The following is a 23562-nucleotide window of genomic DNA, read 5'->3' as shown; positions in this document are numbered from 1 at the left end:
TTACCACAAAAACTGTTAAGAGAGACAAAGAGGGACACTATATCATGATTAAGGGATCAATTCAACAGGAAGATATAACAATTATCAATGTATATGCACCTAACTACAGGGCACCAGTTTATCTAAAAGATTTATTAACGGACTTAAAGGGAGACTTAGACCCCAATACAGTAGTACTGGGGGACTTCAATACTCCACTCTCAGAAATAGACAGATCATCCGGTCAGAAGATCAACAAGGATACAGTAGATTTAAACGACACTATAGCCCAAATGGATCTAACAGATATATACAGAACTCTCAATCCTACAGCTAAAGATTTTACATTCTTCTCAGCAGTACATGGAAGCTTCTCTAGGATTGACCACATACTAGGCCATAAAGCGAGTCTCAGCAAATTCAAAAGAATTAGAATCATACCATGCAGCTTCTCAGACCATAAAGGAATTAAGTTGGAAATTACCAACTCAGGAATCCCTAGAGCATACACAAACACATGGAGATTGAACAACATGCTCCTGAATCAACAATGGGTCATAGAAGAAATCAAAAGAGAAATCAAAAACTTTCTGGAAGTAAATGAGGATAACAGCACAACATACCAAAACTTATGGGACACAGCAAAAGCAGTGTTAAGAGGAAAGTTTATATCAATAGGTGCCTACATCAAGAAATTGGAAAGACACCAAATAGATGAGCTTTCCATTCACCTCAAGGATCTAGAAAACCTACAGCAAATCAGACCCAAATCTAGTAGGAGAAGAGAAATAATTAAAATCAGAGAAGAAATCAACAGGATTGAATCAAGAAAAACATTACAAAAAATCAGCCAAACGAAGAGCTGGTTTTTTGAAAAAATAAACAAAATTGACACCCCATTGGCCCAACTAACTAAAAAAAGAAGAGAAAAGACCCAAATCAATAAAATCAGAGATGAAAAAGGAAATGTAACAACAGACACCACAGAAATAAAAAGAATCATCAGAAATTACTACAAGGACTTGTATGCCAGCAAACAGGGAAACCTATCAGAAATGGATAGATTCCTGGACACATGCAACCTGCCTAAATTGAACCAGGAAGACATCGAAAACCTAAACAGACCCATAACTGAGACAGAAATTGAAACAGTAATAAAGGCCCTCCCAACAAAGAAAAGCCCAGGACCAGATGGATTCACTGCTGAATTCTACCAGACGTTTAAAGAAGAACTAACTCCAATTCTTCTCAAACTATTCAGAACAATCGAAGAAGAGGGAGTCCTCCCAAATTCTTTCTATGAAGCCAGCATCACCTTAATTCCTAAGCCGGAAAAAGATACAGCACTGAAAGAGAATTACAGACCAATATCCCTGATGAACACAGATGCAAAAATCCTCAATAAAATTCTCGCCAATAGAATGCAACAACACATCAGAAAGATCATCCACCCAGACCAAGTGGGATTCATCCCTGGTATGCAGGGATGGTTTAATGTGCGCAAGACAATCAATGTGATACACCACATTAATAGACTGCAGAAGAAAAACCATATGATTATCTCAATAGATGCCGAGAAAGCATTTGATAAAATACAACACCCGTTCATGATGAAAACTCTAAGCAAACTGGGTTTGGAAGGAACATTCCTCAATACAATCAAAGCAATCTATGAAAAACCCACAGCCAACATCCTATTGAATGGGGAAAAGTTGGAAGCATTTCCACTGAGATCTGGAACCAGACAGGGATGCCCACTCTCACCACTGCTATTCAATATAGTTCTGGAGGTTCTAGCCAGAGCTATTAGGCAAGAAAAAGAAATTAAAGGGATACAAATTGGGAAGGAAGAGCTCAAACTATCCCTCTTTGCAGATGACATGATTCTTTATTTAGAGGACCCAAAGAACTCTACTAAGAGACTATTGGAACTCATAGAAGAGTTTGGCAAAATAGCAGGGTATAAAATCAATGCACAAAAATCAACAGCCTTTGTATACACAGACAATGCCATGGCTGAGGAAGAACTTCTAAGATCAATCCCATTCACAATAGCTACAAAAACAATCAAATACCTTGGAATAAACTTAACCAAAGACGTTAAAGATCTCTACGATGAAAATTACAAAACCTTAAAGAAAGAAATAGAAGAGGATACCAAGAAATGGAAAAATCTTCCATGCTCATGGATTGGAAGAATCAACATCATCAAAATGTCCATTCTCCCAAAAGCAATTTACAGATTCAATGCAATACCAATCAAGATACCGAAGACCTTCTTCTCAGATCTGGAAAAAATGGTGCTGAAATTTATATGGAGGCACAAGAGACCTCGAATAGCTAAAGCAATCTTGTACAACAAAAACAAAGCCGGAGGCATCACAATACCAGATTTCAGGACATACTACAGGGCAGTTGTAATTAAAACAGCATGGTACTGGTACAGAAACAGATGGATAGACCAATGGAACAGAATTGAAACACCAGAAATCAACCCAAACATCTACAGCCAACTTATATTTGATCAAGGATCTAAAACTAATTCCTGGAGCAAGGACAGTCTATTCAATAAATGGTGCTGGGAAAATTGGATTTCCACATGCAGAATCATGAAGCAAGACCCCTACCTTACACCTTACACAAAAATCCACTCCACATGGATTAAAGACCTAAATCTACGACCTGACACCATCAAGTTACTAGAGAACATTGGAGAAACCCTTCAAGATATTGGCACAGGCAAAGAATTTCTGGAAAAGACCCGGGAGGCACAGGCAGTCAAAGCCAAAATCAACTATTGGGATTGCATCAAATTGAGAAGTTTCTGTACTGCAAAAGAAACAGTGAGGAGAGTGAAAAGACAACCGACAGAATGGGAAAAAATATTTGCAAACTATGCAACAGACAAAGGGTTAATAACCAGAATCTACAAAGAGATCAAGAAACTCCACAAAAACAAAACCAACAACCCACTTAAGAGATGGGCCAAGGACCTCAATAGACATTTTTCAAAAGAGGAAATCCAAATGGCCAACAGGCACATGAAAAAATGTTCAAGGTCATTAGCAATCAGGGAAATGCAAATCAAAACCACAATGAGGTTTCACTCACCCCGGTTAGAATGGCTCACATGCAGAAATCTACCAACAACAGATGCTGGCGAGGATGTGGGGAAAAAGGGACACTAACCCACTGTTGGTGGGAATGCAAACTGGTCAAGCCACTATGGAAGTCAGTCTGGAGATTCCTCAGAAACTTGAAGATAACCCTACCGTTCGACCCAGCCATCCCACTCCTTGGAATTTACCCAAAGGAATTTAAATTGGCAAACAAAAAAGAGGTCTGCACCCTAATGTTTATTGCAGCTCAATTCACAATAGCTGGGACCTGGAACCAACCTCAATGCCCATCAACGATAGACTGGATAAAGAAATTATGGGATATGTACTCTTTAGAATACTATACCGCAGTAAGAAACAACGAAATCCAGTCATTTGCAACAAAATGGAGGAATCTGGAACACATCATGCTGAGTGAAATAAGCCAGTCCCAAAGGGACAAATACCATATGTTCTCCCTGATTGGTGACGACTGACTGAACACCAAGAGGGAAACCTGTTGGAGTGAGGTGGACACTATGGGAAATGGTTGCTTGATCAGCATAGCCCTGACTGTTAATGAACAACTAAATACATTATCCCTCTTAGTAGTTTTTTTTGTCTGTTCTACTTAATATGACTGGTTTAGATCTGTAATTGATGCACAGTTATTCTTAAGTGTTGAAAATTAACTGAAATGTGATCCCTGTTGAACATGGTGGTGGGAATGGGAGAGGGAAGAGATGTATAATTTGGGAGATGCTCAGGCTGACTTGCCCCAAGTGGTGGAGTTGGAAGCATACCAGGGGATTCCAATTCAATCCCATCGAGGTGGCATGTACCAATGCCATCTCACTGTTCCAGGTGATCAGTTTCAGTTCACAGTTGGTCATGGTGAAGGGACTGGGAGTCAAAGGGAGCACATAGACAAGTCTAGTACCTGCTAATGCTAACTGATGGAGTAAATAAAGGGGAGAGTGATCCAACATGGGAAGTGAGAATCTCAGCAGACTCATAGAATGGCAGATGTCCTAAATAGCACTCTGGCCTCAGAATCAGCCCTAAAGGCATTCGGAGCTGGCTGAAAAGCTCATGAGAGTATTTCAGGCATGGAAAGCCAAGACACTCTGGCAAAAGATCTCTGCGAGTGAGATCCCAGTGGAAAGAACAGGCCATCAAAGAAGGAGGTACCTTTCTCTGAAGGGAGGAGAGAACCTCCACTTTGACTATGAGCTTGTCTAAACAAGATAAGAATCGGAGAACTCAGAGGGCTTCCATAGCCTTGGAAACTCATGACTGGAGCATAGGGAGATTACTGATGCCATAGACAGGAGTGTCAATTGGTAAAGTCAACAACAGGAGTCACTGTGCACTTACTCCTCATGTAGGATCTCTATCCTTAATGTGCTGTACATTGAGATTTAATGCTATAACGAGTACTCAAACAATATATTTCACTTTGTGTTTCTATGGGGGTGCAAACTGTTGAAATCCTTACTTAATGCATACTAAACTGATCCTCTGTAAAAAAAAAAAAAAAAAAAAAAAAGAAATTATCAATTCCCAACTTGACTCTCACTGGGATTAAACATGACAATAGGTCTGCTCTGATTTCATCATCATTTTAAAAAATCATGTATTATTTTTCACTTTATGTTTCTGTGTGGGAGCAAACTGTTGAAATCCATACTTAATGTATACTAAGCTGATCTTCTGTATATTAAGATAATCGAAAATGAATCTTGATGTGAATGGAAGGGGAGGGGGAGTGGGAAAGGGGAGGGTTGTGGGTGGGAGGGACGGTATGTGGGGAAAGCCATTGTAATCCATAAGTCGTACTTTGGAAATTTATATTCATTAAATAAAAGTTTAAAAAAAAAAGTATCACATTTACAGTAATATTTAAATCTTCAGGGTCTCTGCCGCAATTTATTGATGAGAAAGAAATCCCATTTTCCCGGTATCTGCCTTCCTCAGTTCTGCAAACAAATCCTCATCTGTGTCACCGTGTGCCACGCCTGGGTGGCCTGGGCGTCATTATCCCGTTCCTTTTCTGAGAGGTGGACTCCAGGATAGCAGGAGGTGGTTTTTCATTTTTTGTTTTTAGTTTTTTTTTGCATTTACTTGGCACCAGAATCTGCAGTGCGAGGTTGAGTCTGCAGCTGCCTGCTGGTCTCACGGTCCTCCCTTTGCACTGAATGTGCTTCTTGGCAGCCTGTCGATGACGGCTCATGTGAGGATTAGCCCAAGCTGGGGTGAAGAGCTCCGTCAGGCTCCCAGCAGCCCATGCGTGGCAGACTTCTTCCAGGACACTGACTGTGCCTCCCTGAGGACTGATGCTCACTCCCTCGGGAAAGCCAGCTCCTGCCTTGGTTCTCCTGGGCCAGCAAAACACCTGCTGCCTTCGTGACCAGGTTTCGGAGAGAGCGTTCTCCCTTGTGTAGGTTGAGGCCCTCAAAGGCTGGCTGGCCCAGGTCCGCGGCTTCCTCTTGAGTATTAGTCTTCTTTAAGGAAAGAGCATTTTCTCTCTCAGAGCAGACTGTTTCCTGAGGATCGCATCTGTCAAACACGTACGTATTTCCTCTCTGCCTGCTGTCCTCCACTTATTGTGTCTTTCTAATTAGAAGTGTGACAGATAAGTTTTCAAGGTTACTTCACACTCTGAGCTAGTTCATTTCCACAGGATGATGCAATTTTTGAGGGCATTGTCTGTGCAAACACACAAAGGAGCTAAGGACAGTTTTTTTGCTAAATTCAAAGGCTGTCTGATCTCTGGCTCAGTCAAGATAACCAGCTACTGTGGAAAAATGTTTGTTTAGGGATCACATTCCGCAGGCTGTCAGTCTGTAAGGCTCAAAATTGATAGGCAACTCTTGCAGACAATGAAACTATCAATGTGCGTGCACTGAATGTTTGGCTCCTTCCCTGTCCCCCAAATCCATATACTGAATGGGAACTGCCAACGTGATAGCATTTGGAGGTGACATCTTTGGGAGCTGATTAGACTTAAGTGAGGTCGTGAGGGTGGGGCCACTGTGATGGACTCAGTGTCCGTCTAAGAAGGGGAGGGGACACCAGGGCATGATCCCTCTGCCACGTGAGGATACAGTGAGAAGGCAGCCATGTGCAAGCCAGAAAGGCCGGCTCTTCCGTAGGGGCCCCAGTGGTTGGTGCCTTGAGCTGGGACTTTTTCAGCATCCAGAACTGTTGGAGTAAAGTTTCTATTGTTTAATTCACCTGATCTGTGATATTTCGTTTTGGCAAGCCATGATGACTAAGACATGCTGGATAAATAGAAATGGAAAAATTTATTTTATTTTTAACTTACCAGTCACGGGGGTTTTAATAGCTATTCCAAATTTCCCTCTACCTCTAGCCTTGATCAAATAGTGTATGGTGTGTAAGTGTTGTTAAATCTTGTTACCCCCCACCCCCACCACTTTTAAGGAATCCTGTGATTAAAGAATAAGGAACAAAACTCAATATAAGAATAAAAGATTTTATTAGGGAAATTTCCATATAGGATTCTAGACTGGAATGGGTGGGTGATCTGGCCAAAGGCTGTAGCAGGATTTTTCTGCACAGAACAGCAGATGGGGGAAGATTTTGTGGTGTACAAATCTAGCAGGGAGGTGGGGTAGGAGCTGATGTCATCGCATTTCTTGGTTTGCGTCTGGAGTTAGCCCCGGATGCCCTGCTGCTCTTCCTGCCCTTATCAGGGAGACTTGTGGCAGTGCTTACGCTTTTATGACCGGGGAATGGCCACTGTCGACTTGACTAGCAGCTGACCAGTCTTTCTGAGATAGATGGGGACTCAAAACGCTGGGGGGTGTGGTAGGATAAGGCGCAGGATGGCATTCCTGTGGGCTGCTGTCACGCACCGTCATGGGTGTGATGCAGGCAAGGAGGAGTTGTGCATCTAAAGCAGGGCTGTGTCCTAGAGGCTCTTGGCAATTGTTGGTGGCTGCTGCTGCTGCTGCTGCTGTTGACGAGGGGACTGTGGAGGCCTGGCTTACCCTCAGCATGACTGAACTTCAGGCACATTTCTTTCTGACCTCTCTCTGTTCAGAACATTTACTTTAGAAATCTTGTAAATTCTTTCCTACCAATTTGAAACACAAGTGTATAAAAAAGCCCTTTTGCAACTTTTCAACTCAGGAAATACAATTATCGTTGGAATAGCACTCTACCTCACTGTCTCCTTTGGAAGGTAAGTGACTTGGGTCGTGTTGCATGACTAGCCCCTGCTATAAGGATACACACAGTTTCTTTTTCCTCTGGGTAATGTTAATGGCAAACCCATTCTACAAAACTTTCCCACTTTAAGCACCCAGTGCTTGGAATCCCTGTCACCTTTTGTTTCAGCAATTGAATACAAATTACACCCTGGCCCCCAATGCAGTAACCTGCGCCAAGGTGGTCTTTGCTTGTTTAATTTTGTACAGTGCAATTTTCACTTGCAGTGATGATTGTGATTATTTTCACGTGCTTGACCCTGAGGCTAGCAGGATGGTGGTTTAATGGAAATCGAGGAGAGCGAAGGGGAACTTGTTGAGTTTGGACATTTGGGATTTGGGATGGTGATTGACATTCAAGGGAAGAAACGGTTCTGGGGCTTCAGTGTACTGGTAGTGTTTAAAGCTCTCAGAAGAAGCAAATGTAGAGAAATGATTGGAAGGCCTAGGATGTGAACTTTGGTGAGGGCAGAGGAAGACTAAGAGTTGCCAGGAAAAAGACAGAAGGGTCACCAGTAAGTAGCAGAAACTCTCATGGAGATAAGAGCCCGAGTTTTAGATTCAAGTCTATTGGTAAAAGCATTGCCCCAGTGGTGGGGTGAGAGAAGCAGCTGTAAAGGGGGCATGTGTAGCTGATAATGAGTTCAGAAATTGTACATAAATCATTTCAGATTTTGGACAAAAGGAAGAAAAAAATGAGAAGCTGGAGGTTGGAGTAATTTTTTTCCCTAAAACAGGCAAGATTTAAAGCATTTATCAAAGTTAGACTTGGAAAAAGCAACAGCAACGACCACCAAGAAGCACTGGTATTCAAGATACTAGAGAGTGAGCTGCTTTTGGTGTGGTAGAATATTATCTTGTAAGCAAATGATTTGAGTGTGTGTTTATGTATGTCTGTGCACTGAATGGGTAACTTCATCAGTATTAGATCTTTTCTATGAAACTAATTTTTTTCTTTGAAAATATATCTTGTGCTGTTAGTCCACGATTTTCTTTATATAATAGCTTGAAAAAGCCAGCTGAAGTGGATTTTTCTCAACTTCTATTTTTTTTTAAAAGAAGAATTACTTAGGCTTGAGGGCAAGACTTCTTGCAAGTCAGAGGGTCAAAAAGCACATATTGCAGAGGCAAAAGCTTGTTAGAGAAAACTAATGGAGAAAGATTTTGTTTTAGAAAATAAATGCTTCATGTTGCTCCAGAAAATGAGAGAAAAAAGATAAACAACATTTTTCCTGAATGTTTGATTTGTAGATGAATAGTAGGAATAGATAGTATTATCATGGAATATTTTCAGCTGGGCTATGTAAGCACAGAGTTCACGTTCGTACACTGCCTCCTAAGTTCTTAGCTCTCTCAAATTCACGAACTGCCCAGTGCTGTGAGGGAAGTACTGTTGTTATCCCTGTTTTCACACTAGATAACATTCCCAGAGTTCCTCACCTAGAAGTAGAGTCAGAATGAGAATCCAGGTAGTCCTGAGCCACAGTTTATGTGCACTGCACTCTGCTGCCTCTTTGAGTGTGGATGGAAAATAGAAGCTGCGGCTTCATGAGTGGGATTTAGTGCTTCGACATGTATCTATGTATCCCTCAAAATACTTGATGGACCTCATGTGCAAAATAAGACCTCTGGAGAGCCCTTTATGCTTGGATTATAAGGCAGGGTCTCTCTTTTCGAAGTGATGATTTGTGGAAAAATTCTTGGAGCTGTATTTTCCGTGGGTAACATGCTTGGGGGGCACATTTTCCTGCTTGGGAGCAGGGCTACGGTTGCTTGAGGGATAAATGTAATATACACATTTTAGAATGGGACGTTGCATTCCTGGTCAACACTTGAGGCATTATATCCTACATTTAGGGATGAGGAATATACATTTTAAACAAGATATTTCCTGCCCGAAGTATTTCTGTCCACATTACATTCAAGTTTCACTCCACAGAATAGAGCAGAGGGTTCGTGTGGCAGAAAGTGGTGGCAGCAGTGGAAGAGGGAGAGCCAAAGCCGAGGGAGTGATCAAGGTAAGGAGATGGGAACTGGAGAGAGATTTCCTCCCAGGAACTGGCTCACTCAGTTATGGAGGTCTCATTGGCAAGAGGGGACCCAGAAGGGCTCAAAGCGTCATGCCAAAATCCAAAGCCCTAAAATCAGAGCTAGCGGCGTTAAGTCCTGACCTGAGTCCAAAGTTGGAGAAGACCATAGGGGATTTGTAGCAAATGGACAGAGTGAGGCAGTCCCTGGGTGGAAATGACTAAAAGAAACTGGGTTAGTGGGGAAAGTAGAACTTGATTGGATATTAAAGATTGGGGGGATTTTTCTAAACTGACTTAGCATGATTCTTGCTAACACGGAATTCCGTTGTATTCTTTGATAAAACTAGGCTCAGCAAATAAGCCCTAGCCAAGAAAAGGCTCCAAGGAGTGAGTGAAGTCTTTTCCAGGAGAGAGTCCTTGTCCGCAACCAAGGATTGTTACGGTGCAACTGAGCAGTCTCAGGCAAGGTGAATTTCTCCTCCAGCCGAAAGCGGCGCTGGCTGAAGCCCTCTAGCTTCTTGTTGTTAATAGCTTCTCAAGTCACAGGAGTGCCACCAACACTCGTTTTCTGCCCCTGGTTTTATTCTCGCAGGAACCCTGTGAGGTAATTCCCACTGCTATCCCCCATCACAGATGAGATAACTAAAGCTTGTGAGGTGAGGTGACTTTTCCCAGGTCACACAGGTGACAGGTGGGAGCCGAGTGCTACAGACCATGGTCTTCACTACCAAGCCATGCTGCGCTATTCTGAGGGTCTCCCCCTCCAAAGCTCACCTGTCTCCTTCCTCGTGGAGAGCACTCTGATTTCAGGGTCTGTTCTTCCCCCCGTGTTTGGGTCTGTACCAGCCTTTTGCTTTGCTATATGTTGACTATTAGGTTCTCCACAGTCACTGCCCAATTTGAACTCTTTATGTCCTTGTAAATGCCATTCTAATCTCCTTTAAGAAAGCACAATGGTGTGCAGGGTCGTGTCCTTCAAGTGGGAGAACAGGGGTGCATTGTAATCGCATCTCTGGCTTCTAAGCAATCCCTTACTAATTTGTGTGCCATTGAGTATGGATTCTATGTTTTATGCAATACAGGAAAATAGATCAACATTGAGGAAGATTAACAATACCAAATAATGTTAAAATTTGTATTGTCATAGAAAATAATTCAAATTGGATTTTACAGGTGCTCAAATTTTATACATAAGGAGTCATGATCTTCAAGGAAAAGAGATTTTGCAATCTGACTTGTAAATAATTATTTGGGTGACTCTTGCACTTACGCAAACTGGAAAATCACTGCCCTGAAAGGTATACAATATTTTTTATTTTAATAAAAACATATCTTAATTTTGTCACTTTTATTAGAAATGTCTTAGGCTGATAAAAATAGATTGGATAAGCCAAGGAATAAAAACGCATGCTTTTTATTCAGTTCGAGCTTTCTTTGAAAGAGTCTTAGGATTAAATTGCATTTGTGTCATTTTGAAAATGTTCCCCTGTCCTTTGCTTCTTCCTCTCTTTTATTCCTGAAGAACAGCCATGAAATGGCATAAGCGTGCCCACCGGAAAATCTGGGTTGCAACCTGGAGATGAACTTGGCTGAAATCACTATTTGCAGAAACGCATAGTTCCTTAGCCATCTGAAAACATTCTTGTCATGATGGAAAGCAGGTGTGACACAGCCGGAAGGCAAGGGTTGCCATGGTCACAGCAAAAACCTTCAGGCAGCTCAGATGCTTGGAGAGTAGGCTTGACAAAGTCTGTATAATGCCTGATCCTTCCATAGCCCAGACAGAGAACATCGTCTAGGGAAGTCTGAGTGCTCACGATGGACCCATGTGTGATCTGACAAAATAATCCTGGAACGTTCCCTTTTACCCGTATATTTTGGTGTCAAAACCACTGACATGGGTCAAAAACCCTATCTGGGAATACACTAGTGATGCTCACTTGTGCCTTCGAACGAGGTATTACCTAACAATTAGAATTAGATTTTGGAGGCACATTGCAAGATTGTGACATAGGCCACACCATGTGTTAGCTCATCTGATTCTGAGCAGGAGACTTTACTTTTCTGCACCTCATTCTCATTTCTGTAAAGCAGAGGATGATAATTGCGCCTCCCTCCTGGAGGGCTTCGTGAGCATTAAATGAGAAAATGCAGGTGAAGCATTTGGAAGTGTGCCTGGCACACACACTGCTTAGGAAAGATGAGCTAATGTGTTTTACAATGAGTAACAAATTGAGCGATTCACATTAAAATGAAGAACTTTGGGAAAATGTTTAATCCCTGAATGTTAGCGATTTTACGATACATGGAGTCCAGCTGGGAGTGTGTGTACTTGTGTGTGCATGTGTGGGATGCTGGGAAGAGTGAAGGACAGAAATCCAGGTGCTGGTGGTTCATCTCGTGGTATTAAGGGTAGGGAATTACTAAAATCACTTCCAAGGAGTACAAAGTTTCTTCAAAACTGTCTTGAACTTAATTTGTCACTTTGAATAGAAATATCTTAGGCTGATAAAAATAGATTGGAATGAAAACATATGCTCAGTTTGAGCTTTATTTGAAAGCGTGTGTTTCACCTTTGGGAAGGTCTAATTCTAAGGTTAGAATTATTCTCTATGGGGAGCAATGAGGCTGCTCTGGGGAAAGCACCATTTTGAAGCCATGTCTATGTCCTTGAGTTTATCGAGGAAAAATTTAGTTTCTTTGATCCATTTCCTCATTAGAATGATCCAGAGAAGGACACAGCTTGTCAAGGTGCTCAGTATCAACACGGGGGCCTGGGAAAATCTAGGGCGTCCCCTGAATCTGCAGTAGGATTTTGGAGGCAAAGGTAGGGACATTCACCGACTAATCTACCGAAACCAAAGACTTGGCCTTTACTTTCCACACTGTGTTCCAACAAACAGGGCAACAGGTAGAGTGCTGTCATCAGCAGGCTTACAAGCAGCCCGGTAAATGCTCTTAGCAGTCAGTTAGGGATGAACTTGTGGGGAGAGACCACAAGGGTTATTTCTTTAGATCAGAAAGTATTGCTCTTCTGAAGCCGTGTTTTCTTCTTGCCGTCTGATCTTCCTGCTCCTCGGTGAGCCACTTCTTTTTGCTCTTTTGTCAGGATAGCATTGGGAGAGTGTAGTAGCCTCAGGTTGCTTATGTTAGGTTCTTTTTTTTTTTTTTTTAAATTTTTTGACAGGCAGAGTGGACAGTGAGAGAGAGAGACAGAGAGAAAGGTCTTCCTTTGCCGTTGGTTCACCCTCCAATGGCCGCCACGGCCAGCACGCTGCGACCGGTGCACCACGCTGATCCAATGGCAGGAGCCAGGTGCTTCTCCTGGTCCCCCATGCGGGTGCAGGGCCCAAGCACTTGGGCCATCCTCCACTGCACTAGCGGGCCACAGCAGAGAGCTGGCCTGGAAGAGGGGCAACCGGGACAGAATCCGGCGCCCCAACCGGGACTAGAACCCGGTGTGCCGGCGCCGCAAGGCGGAGGATTAGCCTAGTGAGCTGCGGCGCCGGCTTGTTAGGTTCTTAAGCATCACTATCACTGTATACATCTTCTTTTGTTTTTCTAAAAGAATAGGATTCTTACTTTATTTGAAAAGGTCAGGGAGGGGGGGAGGGAGAGAGAGAGAGAGAATAAATGAATGAATGAATGAATGTGCCCCTTATAGCATGAGGTGCACCAACCAAAGCCAGGATCCTGGAACTCAATCCAGATGTTCCATGGGGTGGCAGGGATCCCAATACCTGAGCTGCCTCCTCTGCCTCCCAGGGTGCTCATTACAGTGACTTGGAATTGGGACGTGGAACCAGGACTTGAACCCACATGACTTCCATGAGATATGTGAGTATCTCAAGTAATGTTCTACCTGTTGAACCAGATGATAATCCCATTGCTATGCTGCTGCTTCTTAAAAGATTTATTTATTTATTTGAAAGGCAGATGAAGGAAGAGAGGGAGAGAGAGAGAGAGAGAGAGAGAATATGTTCCATCTGCTGGTTCACTCTCCAAATGCCCACAACAACTGGGGCTGGGCCAGGCAGAAGCTAGGAGTCTGGACTCCATTCGGATCTCCCACAGTGGCTGGTAGGGACCCAAGTACTTGGGCCACCTTCTGCTGCCTTCCCAGATGCACTAGCAGGAAGCTCTATTGGAAGTGGAGGGACTAGGACTTGAACTGGCACTCTGATATGGGATGTGGGGGACCTTACCCACTGTGCCACAACACCTGCTCCAGCTGGGTCCTGTTCTTAAAGAAGAACACCTCAACCAATGGTATTAAGTAGAACAAGCAAAAATACTAAAAGTGATATAGTATTAAATTGTACATCAACAGTGATGGTAAGGGCTGATCAAGTAATTGTTTCTCATAGTGTCCATTTCACTTCATCAAGTTTCCTTTTTGATGCTCAGTTAGTTGTCACCGATCAGGGAGAACACATCATATTTGTCCCTTTGGGACTGGCTTAGTTCATTCAGCATGATGTTTTACAGGTTCTTCCATTTTGTTGCAAATGACCGGATTTCATTGTTTTTTTACAGCTGTATAGTGTTCTATAGAGTACATGTCCTATAATTTCTTTATCCAGTCTACTGTTGATGGGCATTTGGGTTGGTTCCAGGTCTTAGCTATTGTGAATTGAGCTGCGATAAACATTAAGGTGCAGACAGCTTTTGTGTTTGCCAAGTTAATTTCCTTTGGGTGAATTCCAAGGAGTGGGATGGCTGGGTCGAATGGTAGAGTTATATTCAGGTTTCTGAGGAATCTCCAAACTGTCTTCCATAGTGGCTTGACCAGTTTGCATTCCCACCAACAGTGGGTTAGTGTCGCTTTTCCCCCACATCCTCACCAGCATCTGTTGTTGGTAGATTTCTGAATGTGAGCCATTCTAACTTGTTCCACTTAATACCATTGGTTGAGCTTTGTAATTAACACACAATTATTCCTAGGTGTTTAAATTTAACTGAAAAGTGATCCCTGTTAAATATAACAGTGGGAATAAGAGAGGGAGGAGATGTACAATTTGGGACATGCTCAATCAGACTTGCCCCAAATGGTGGAGTTAGAAACATGCCAGGGGATTCCAATACAATCCCATCAAGGTGGCATGTACCAATGCCATCTCACTAGTCCAAGTGACCAATTTCAGTTCACAATTGATCACACTGATAGGTCTAAGAGTCAAAGGGATCACACAAACAAGACTAGTGTCTGCTAATACTAACTGATAGAATCAAAAAGGGAGAGAACAATCCAACATGGGAAGTGGGATACACAGCAGACTCATGGAATGGCAGATGTCCTAAATAGCACTGGCCTCAGAATCAGCCCTTAAGGCATTCGGATCTGGCTGAAGAGCCCATGAGAGTATTTCAGGCATGGAAAGCCAAGACACTCTGGCAAAAAAAACAAAAAACAAAAAACAAAAAACAAAAAAACAAAACACAACAACAAACTAAATGAAAGATCTGTGCGAATGAGATCCCAGTGGAAAGAACAGGGCCATCAAAGAAGGAGGTACCTTTCTTTCTCTGAAGGGAGGTGAGAACTTCCACTTTGACCATGGCCTTGTCAAAATAAGATCAAAGTTGGCGAGCTCAGGGGGCTTCCATAGCCTTGGCAACTCATGACTAGAGCCTGGGGAGACTGCTGATGCCTTAAACAAGAGTGTCAATTTGTTAAGTCAACAACAGGAGTCACTGTGCACTTACTCCTCATGTAGGATCTCTGTCCTTAATGTGTTGTTCAATGTGAATTAATGATATGAATAGTGCTCAAACAGTATTTGGCAATTTGTGCTCTGTGTGGGTGCAAACTGATGAAATCTTTACTTAATATATGCTAAATTGATCTTCTGTATATAAAGAGAAATGAAAATGAATCTTGATGTGAATGGAATGGGAGAGAGAGCGGGAGATGGGAGGGTTGTGGGTGGGAGGGACGTTATGGGGGGGAAAGCCATTGTAATCCATAAACTGTACTTTGGAAATTTATATCTACTAAATAAAAGTTAAAAAAAAAAAAAGAACACCCTCAAGCCTTGTGTGTGACACACAGTTATAATGGCCAAAGTTTTCTACATCAAGTTATATAAGGTGATGTAAATTATTGGGCTATTTAAAGACGTAATTTTCCACGACTCCCATTCATTTCACCATGTTCTAGGTACCAGGAAGCCAGATGTCAAGGAAGATAAAGATATGAGGAAGTGGGAAGTTTCGGGACTTGTAGTTACTCCTGTACTCTCCATTCTTAGTTTAAGTTCTGCACTCTTTCCTTTATTTTGACTTCTTCCATTGTTGCTGTTGATTTCTCAACAATGTTGCAGTGGATTCATTTCTGAGAGGAGCAGCGTGGTGGGAGCAAGAGGCACGGAGTCACCACACAGACCCCGGGAGTTGGGTGAAAGCAGGCCTGAGACGAGCAGCCCGCAGACTCATTTATTTCGGTTGGTACCACATCTTATATAGCCAAGACAGCCAATCCAGTGAAGGGGCAGTATATGCCCCAACCAATCACAGCCTGTTGCCAGGCAGTTTCCAAAGCCATCCAATCACAGCCTGTTGCCAGGCAGGCTCTTGTTGCCAGGCAGTTGCTGAAACCATCCAATCACGGCCTGCCGTCAGTCAGGCTCTGTTGTCATGTGGTTTCCTCTGTTGTCATGTGGTTTCTGAAGCCATGCAATCACGGCCTGTTGCCAGGCAGTTTCTGTTGTCAGCAGCCATCATGGCATGACCTTTTCACCTCAGCGGCCATCTTGACATGACCTTTTTACCTCATTCCACCACAATCCCTATTGTGTAATTTCATTTGTCTTACTGTCTCATTTTCCTCTAATTCGTTCCAGTGCCCTCCTGATTCTAGGCAGACACTGCTCTTACCAGTTTTGGCCTCCCACTTTCTTTATGACTGTTTGAGATAGTTTTCTATGTGTGTGGCTGTAAGCGGGAGGTGTTTACTCTTTAGGACCCTAATCTGCCTCAGCCAGGGAATACTATAATGAGGTAATCTTGTTTATTTTCTCACTGGAGAGTTTTTGTTCATTTCCTGGCATGTTGCAGCGTCACTGAAGACTACTTTAACTACCTTATATGAGGGCTCTTCAAACGTTTCATAGAAAATGTATATTATTTAAATAAAACTTTGCATGGGTATCAAATTATTTTGCACCAAAATAAAGCTGTCTTTTAATTACATGTAAAATGTATTTATTTATTTGAAGGGCATAGAGGCACAGAGACAGAGATCTCCCTTTGGTTAGTTATTGCCCATATGTCCATGATAGCTGAGACAGCTGAGACAGGACCAGGTTGAAGCCATGAGCGGGGAACTAAATCTGAATCTCCAGCATGGGTGGAAGGGACCCAGCTATCTGACGCATCCCGTGTTCTTTCCTAAAGTTCGCATTCCTAGGGAGCTGGAATCAGGAGCAGAGCCAGGACTGGAATACTGACAATCTTTTATTCTTATAAGTGTTTGTTCGGAGAGTAAGAGTTACATAGAGACAGGGAGAGGTAAAGAGAGATATCTTCCCTCTGCTGGCTTACTCCCCAGATTGATGCAAAGGCCAGGGCTGTGCCAAGCCTAATCCAAGGACCAGGAACTTCCTTTGGGTTTCCCTCATGGGTATTAGGGGCCCAAACACTTGGGGCATCTTCTACTTTTCTCCCCAGGCCATTAGTAGGGCGCTGGATTATAAGTGGAGTGGCCGGGACACGAATCGGTCCTCACAAGGGATGTTGGGGTTGCAGGTAGAGGCTTTGCCTGCTGTGCCACAAAGCCAGCCATAGAATTCTGCTACTCTGACATGGAATGTGGGCCACCCAAGCAGTATCCTAACAACTCTGCCAAAACCCGCTTCAAGTGCATTTTTCCATGAACTTTTTGAAGTCCTTCACATCTATCAGCTTTGTGCCGAGTAAAAATGCTCAAGTCTGAGATTTAAGGAAAGTGTCCTTACCTTCAAATATTTAACCATGTCTAAATTATGTAGATAACTAAAGCAGTTAGCAATAGCACATTATTTGCTGCACATATTTAAAGGTAAGTGGGAATATGCAAATTTTAAGAAAAATATCTAGGGATGACAGGGCATTTTTAGCTTTAAGTGTGGTCTTTAATCATTATGGTCTGAAACCTTCACATGGGTAAAAAATGCATGGCAGGTTCAACTGTGTAGGGAGCACTGTTTTGGTTTTAAAGGTATTGCCACTTGCTACTGTACTAGTCATTGGCACAATTATTTTATAAATTTTTACAGTCATAATATTTTAAATCCAGCCAGGAGAAAATAAAAGGCATTTCAATGGGTTTTTTGAAGGATAATTGGCAGACAAATAGTATTCACTTTGCTAAAAAATGTAAGATTTGTTGAATTTGACACTTGTGAGACTGTCACCACCACCCGCACAATGAATACACCTGTCATCCTCTTCATGTTTCCTTGTCTCCCCCACTCCTACCACTTCACTGAGACAAACCCTGGGCAGCTTCCTACCAGTATGGGTTAGCCTGCACTTTTGAGTTTCATAAAAATGGAGTCATGCAGTATGCCATGCTACTTCATCTGTTCTTCCACTCAGGGTAATTACTTTGACGTTCATGGATGATATATGTATTCCTTGTTTTATTTCTGAGGATTATTCCATTATATGGATATGTGCATCTATGCATCCATTTTCCTATAGGTGAATTTCTGGATTGTTTCTGGATTTTGGCTAATATGAACAGAAGTTCTAAAACATTAGTCATGTTGCAAATAGCTCACAAAAGTATTAAATAATAAATAAGAATAAAAACAATAAAAGCACTTGCAGTTCATATGATACTATCAAGAAAATAAAGAGCAGGTTTGGATGTTGGGTACATGAGATGAAGCTGCTGCCTGGGACAGCTGTGTCCCGTATTGGAATCACATTCGATTCCTTGCTGCTCTGCCTCGGAGCCATCTTCCTGCTAATGGCACCCTCGGAGGCAGTAAATGGCAGAAGTTCTTGGACTCCTGCTACTTATGTGGGAGACCCAGATTGAGTTCTGGGCTCCTGCTTCAGCCTGGCCCAGTCTTAGCTGTTATTAGTGTTTGGGGGAGTGGAACAGCAAATGAAAGGTTTCCCTCTTTCTCTCTCTCATTTTGTCTTTTCTGAAAATTTTTTAAATTTATTTTTCTTTCATTTTCCATTTTATATAAAGGGAACAAATTTCATGTGCTTAATATATATAGTTTTAAGAACATAATGATATTCTCCGTTCTACCCTGTCTGCCTCCCTGCCTCCTCTTTCCTTTCTTTTTTAATTTTTGCAATGACGTACGTACTTTTATTAAGTGCAAAAAGACCCTAGTTTAATAGAACTATAGACAATAACTATAAACAATAATTGAATGGAAAAATGACCATTTTGCCCATATACAATAAATTTTAAGGTAATCACAGATCGTTGAAACTATAATAGTGTAACATTCTTAACCACTGGTTTGACAAAGATGTAAAACAAGGTTTTACAAAACTGTATTTGCATCAATACTAATATATAAGGCATCTCTTTTCCTCTCCCTCTCCCCCTCCCCCTCCCCTTCTTCCTCCCTTAATTTTAGCTCCTACATATATGGAAGAGCACATGGTTTTTGTCTTTTTGTATCTGGCTTGTTTCACTAAACTTGATGTTCTCCAGTTGTGTCCATATTACTGCAAATGATAGAATTCCATCCTTTTTCATGGCTGAAAGTATTCCATGGTGTGTATGTACCATATTCCTTTTATCTATGCATCTGCTGATGCACACCTTGGTTGACTCCAGGTGTTGGCTGTGTGAACAGTACTGCTGTAAACGTGTTGGCGCAGGCATCTCTTTGACACAACGTGTTCAAGTCTTTTTGGTATATACCAGGTAGTGGGATGGCTGAATCACACGGCAAGTCTCTTTCTAGCTTTTAAAGAAGTCTCCATACTGTTTTCCACGGTGGCTGCACTGATTCACATTCCCACCAACATTGTATGAGTGTTCCCCTTTCTCTGTATTCTCACCAACATTTGTTACTCTCTGTCTTTTGGGTAATAGCCTTTCTGACGGGGGTGAGGTGCTCTCTCATTGTGGTTTTGATTTGCATTTCTCTGATGGCTGATGTTGAGTGATGTTGAACATTTTGTCACACATTTGTATTCTTTATGAGAACTGTATATTGAGGTCCTTTGCCCATTTCTTAACTGGATAAGTTGGTGGTTTTTTGTTGTTGTTGTTGTTGTTGTTGCTGAGTTTTTAAGTTGTTGATGTATTTTGGATATTAACCCTTTGTCAGATAGATTGCTTTCACATATTTTTCCCAATCTGTTGGATGTCTCTGTACTCTATTAGTCATTTCCTTTGCTGTGCAGAAGCTTCTGGGTTTGATATAGTCCCATTTGTTTAGTTTTGCTTTTGCTGCCTGTGCTTTAGGGATTTTTATCCAAGAAATTGTCCCCTTAACCAATGTCTTAGAGTGTTTCCTTTATGTTTTATTCCAGCAACTTCATAATCTCCGGTCTTAAATTTAGGTCTTTGATCCATCTTGAGTTGATTTTTGTATATGATGAGAGGTATGGGCAAAAGATTTGAACAGGCATTTTTCAAAAGAGACATTCAAATGGCCAGCAGACACATGCAAAAATTCTCAGGATTACTAGCCATTAGGGAAATGTAAATCAAAACCACAATGAGGTTTCATCCAAAAATCATCCTATAATCAAAAAACAATAGATGCTGGTGTGGAGGTGTGGAAAAGGTACTCTAGTCCACTGGTGGTAGGAATGCAAACTAATACTGCCACTGTGGAATGCAGTATGGAGATACATCAGAAAGCTGAAAATAGTTATACCATATGACCCAGCAATCTCACTCCTGATATATCCACAGCATATAAAAATCAGCATATGATTGAGATATCTATACCCTTATATTTGTTGCAGCTCACTTCACAATGTCTAAGATATGGGTTCAATGTAGATGTCCATCAACTGATGACTGGATACAGAAATGTGTGTGTGTGTGTGTGCGTATAGAGAGAGTATGGAATACAACTCAGCCATAAAAATAATGAAATACTGTCTTTTGCAACAAAATGGATGTAACTGGAAACCATTATACTTAATGAAATAAGCCAATCTCAAAAAGACAAATAATCATATGTTTTCCTTGATCTGTGCTAGTTCCCTGATGCTAAATATAATGTATAGAAGTGAAATTACATTCTGAGATTTGATGATTGTTTACAGCCCTTGTCTCTACAATTGAGAATCAGTGTTTTTTTTTCTCCTTATACTTTGTTGAGCTCTTTACTTAGTGGAGGGTTAATCTCATGAGTGTAAAATAAACAAAGTAGATAATTTTAAAAATTGAGAGGGAATAGAGAGGAAGGAGAAGGAATGGTGGGACGTGAGCAGGAGGGAGGACAGGGTGGGAGTTATCATTGTGTTACTGAATATATGAAATAGATGAAATTTGTTCACCTTAAAAAAGTAAAATATGTAAAGCTTCAAAAAAAAAATCTGTGGCTTTGGGATGAATGTGGGTTTCCTAGGTTCTGTTTCTGTGGTCCACAGAGTTCCCTGTCAGTCTGCCTGGTGATTGTGGCAGCCAGGGCCTTGTTCCCGGTGCTGAGACAAAGACGGCTGTACTCTTGTCCCTTTGGAAGCCTCAGTGATGCCAGCGCGTGTAGCTTCCATTGCTGTGGCTCTAGGACCATGTGATGCAGATGGACCCTGCCTCAGGACCTGCTGGGGGAGTCCACCTAGCACTGTTGCTTCTAACACCAACAGCCCTAGTCCTGGGTCTCGGGGATGTGAACTGAACCTTGTTCCAGTCCCACAGAGTGACTACAAGGTATACAGATTTCATTCTGGAGGCTATGAGTCCAGAATGGTGGGATGCAAGTTTTCCCTAGATCCACCAGGTAGATTTCATGGCATTGACAAGTTTAGAAGTAATTGTTACAGTCCTGGTGTCGCAGGGTATAGTGGGGTTATTACCCAGCTCGCCCAGGGTGGGAGTGGATTTTTTGATGGGCTGCTTCTGATGTTAGACCCCAGATGCTAAGGGGAATCCCCCTTGCTCACGTAGAGGGCATGAGCACAGCTCTGAGGCAAATGCTGCAGAAGCCCAGCACTGCAGGATGTAGGCGTCTGTCCTTTGCTGCACACACTGCCCCGACTCTACCTCCGGCAGGAAGGAAGTAGAGGCAGTCGGCACGGATGGACTTTGGCTGGAAGGGTCATGGCACTCCGCGCCAGCAGGGGAGGGGAAGGAGGAGACGCAGCTCCTCTGCTCCACGCCTGGCAGTTGCTCAACCCCAGTGAGCTCCCGAGGCTGAAGGGAAGTTAGTGGGTGAGTGAGCCATTCTTCTTAGCTACACTGAGTGGCAGGGTGCGGCAAGTTCTTCTCGCCTCGACGTGCCAACGTGGCGGCTCAGCACCGGCAGCTGGCTGCGCTGCGAGGCTGGTTGCGGAAGCATCTCCGTCTCCCTCCTCTTGTCCCATGGAGTCAGCGTTGTCTCGTCACTGAAAGCTTGTCAGGCCCCTCGAAGCGGGGTCCTCCCTTTATTCTTTTTGTTTCCTGGAACAGCTGAAGTTGGTGTGGTTACACCCTATTAAGCACTCTTGAATCTACTTGTCACTCTGCCGGTTGCCCCTCTTCCAGGCCAGCTCTCTGCTGTGGCCAGGGAGTGCAGTGGAGGATGGCCCAAGTGCTTGGGCCCTGCACCCCATGGGAGACCAGGAGAAGCACCTGGCTCCTGCCATCGGATCAGCGCGGTGCGCTGGCCGCAGTGGCCATTGGAGGGTGAACCAACGGCAAAGGAAGACCTTTCTCTCTGTCTCTCTCTCTCTCTCTCACTGTCCACTCTGCCTGTCAAAAACAAACAACAACAACAACAAAAAAAACCCATAGAGAATGAAAGAAAGAACTAGCTGAAGACTGGGGTCAGTATTTGCAAAATATGTATCAAATAAGGGGCCTGCATATAGAATACATAAATTCTTACAATTCAGTGGTGAGGTAAGGAACAGCTATTTAACATATAAAGCAAATGATTGGAACAGACATTTGACCCAAGAAGAGATACAGGTACTTATATACCCATGAAAAAAAAAAGTGTTTATTTTAAAGTCCTGAAATGCTTGTCAGTCTTTGTGTGTCCATCTACTTTCATTTACTTGTATATAAACCGATGAACAGAGTGGCTACAGCAAATGGTAGTTTTATGTTTACATTTTTGAGAAATTGCCCACAGTTTTTCAAAGTGGCCGAATAATTTTACTTCCCCCAAACAGGTACGAGAGTGCCAGTTTCTCTGTATCCTTGGCAATGCTTGCTATGTTTGATCGTTTTTAATTTTAGCTCTATTGCGTTTGCAATGATATTTAATTTTGGTTTTAATATCTTTTCCCAAATAACTATATTGAACATTTTTTTTTCTTTTCAAGATTTGAAAATCTCTTTATTTATTTGAAAGGTAGGGAAGCAGAGAGAGAGATGGAGACAGAGAGTGAGCTCCCATCTGCTAGTTCATACTCCAGATGCCCTCAACAGCCTGGGTTGGGCCAGGCTGAATCTGGGGGCCAGGGACTCCATTTAAGTTTCCCATGTGAGTGGCAGGGACTCAAATACCGGGACCTGCCTCCTGGGTTGCATGCTAGCAGGAAGCTGGAATTGCAAGTGGAGCCGGGCTTCAACACGGTCCTCTGATCTGGGATGCCCGCGTCTCAAGTGGTATCTTTACTGCTCCACTAAATACCTGCCCAGGAACATTGACTTTCACATGTGAATAAGCCTCTATATCTCTTCTTGGGTCACATGTTTGCTCAAATCATTTGCTTAATTTTACTTTATTATTTTTTTTTAGATTTATTTATTTATTTGAGAGGTAGAGTTATAGACAGTGAGAGGGAGAGACAGAGAGAAAGGTCTTCCTTTCATTGGTTCACTCCCCAGTGGTTGCAATGGCTGGAGCTGTGCCAATCCAAAGCCAGGAGCCAGGTGCTTCTTCCAGGTCTCCCACGTGGGTGCAGGGGCCCAAGGACTTGGGCCTTCTTATACTGCTTTCCCAGGCCACAGCAGAGAGCTGGATTGGAAGAGGAGCAGCTGGGACTAGAACCAGCGCGCATGTGGGATGCTGGCACTGCAGGCAGAGGATTAACCTACTGCGCCATGGCGCCGGCCCCTCATTTGCTTAATTTTAATTTTTTTTTTTTTTTTTT

The 23562-nt window shown here is 42.6% G+C and overlaps 1 long non-coding RNA gene across 3 annotated transcripts; it reads left to right on the top strand.

The window, feature by feature from the left end:
• The first annotated feature begins 4959 nt into the window (after window positions 1-4959).
• LOC103352065 (uncharacterized) lies at window positions 4960-16582 on the top strand. Of its 3 annotated transcripts, XR_011378550.1 has the most exons (7): window positions 4960-7287; window positions 7984-8171; window positions 9252-9330; window positions 9690-9809; window positions 10516-10640; window positions 13108-13179; window positions 15666-16582. It is a non-coding gene; the product is annotated as an uncharacterized lncRNA (long non-coding RNA). The 3 variants fall into 3 exon arrangements; XR_011378552.1 differs by lacking the exon at window positions 7984-8171; XR_011378551.1 differs by having other exon boundaries at window positions 4960-8137.
• Window positions 16583-23562: the final 6980 nt, after the last annotated feature.

Source organism: Oryctolagus cuniculus, chromosome 8, assembly GCF_964237555.1.
Source record: "Oryctolagus cuniculus chromosome 8, mOryCun1.1, whole genome shotgun sequence".
Lineage (NCBI taxonomy): Eukaryota > Metazoa > Chordata > Mammalia > Lagomorpha > Leporidae > Oryctolagus > Oryctolagus cuniculus.
Note: the sequence above shows the minus strand (reverse complement) of the source record. Positions and strands in the feature narration are given on the sequence as shown.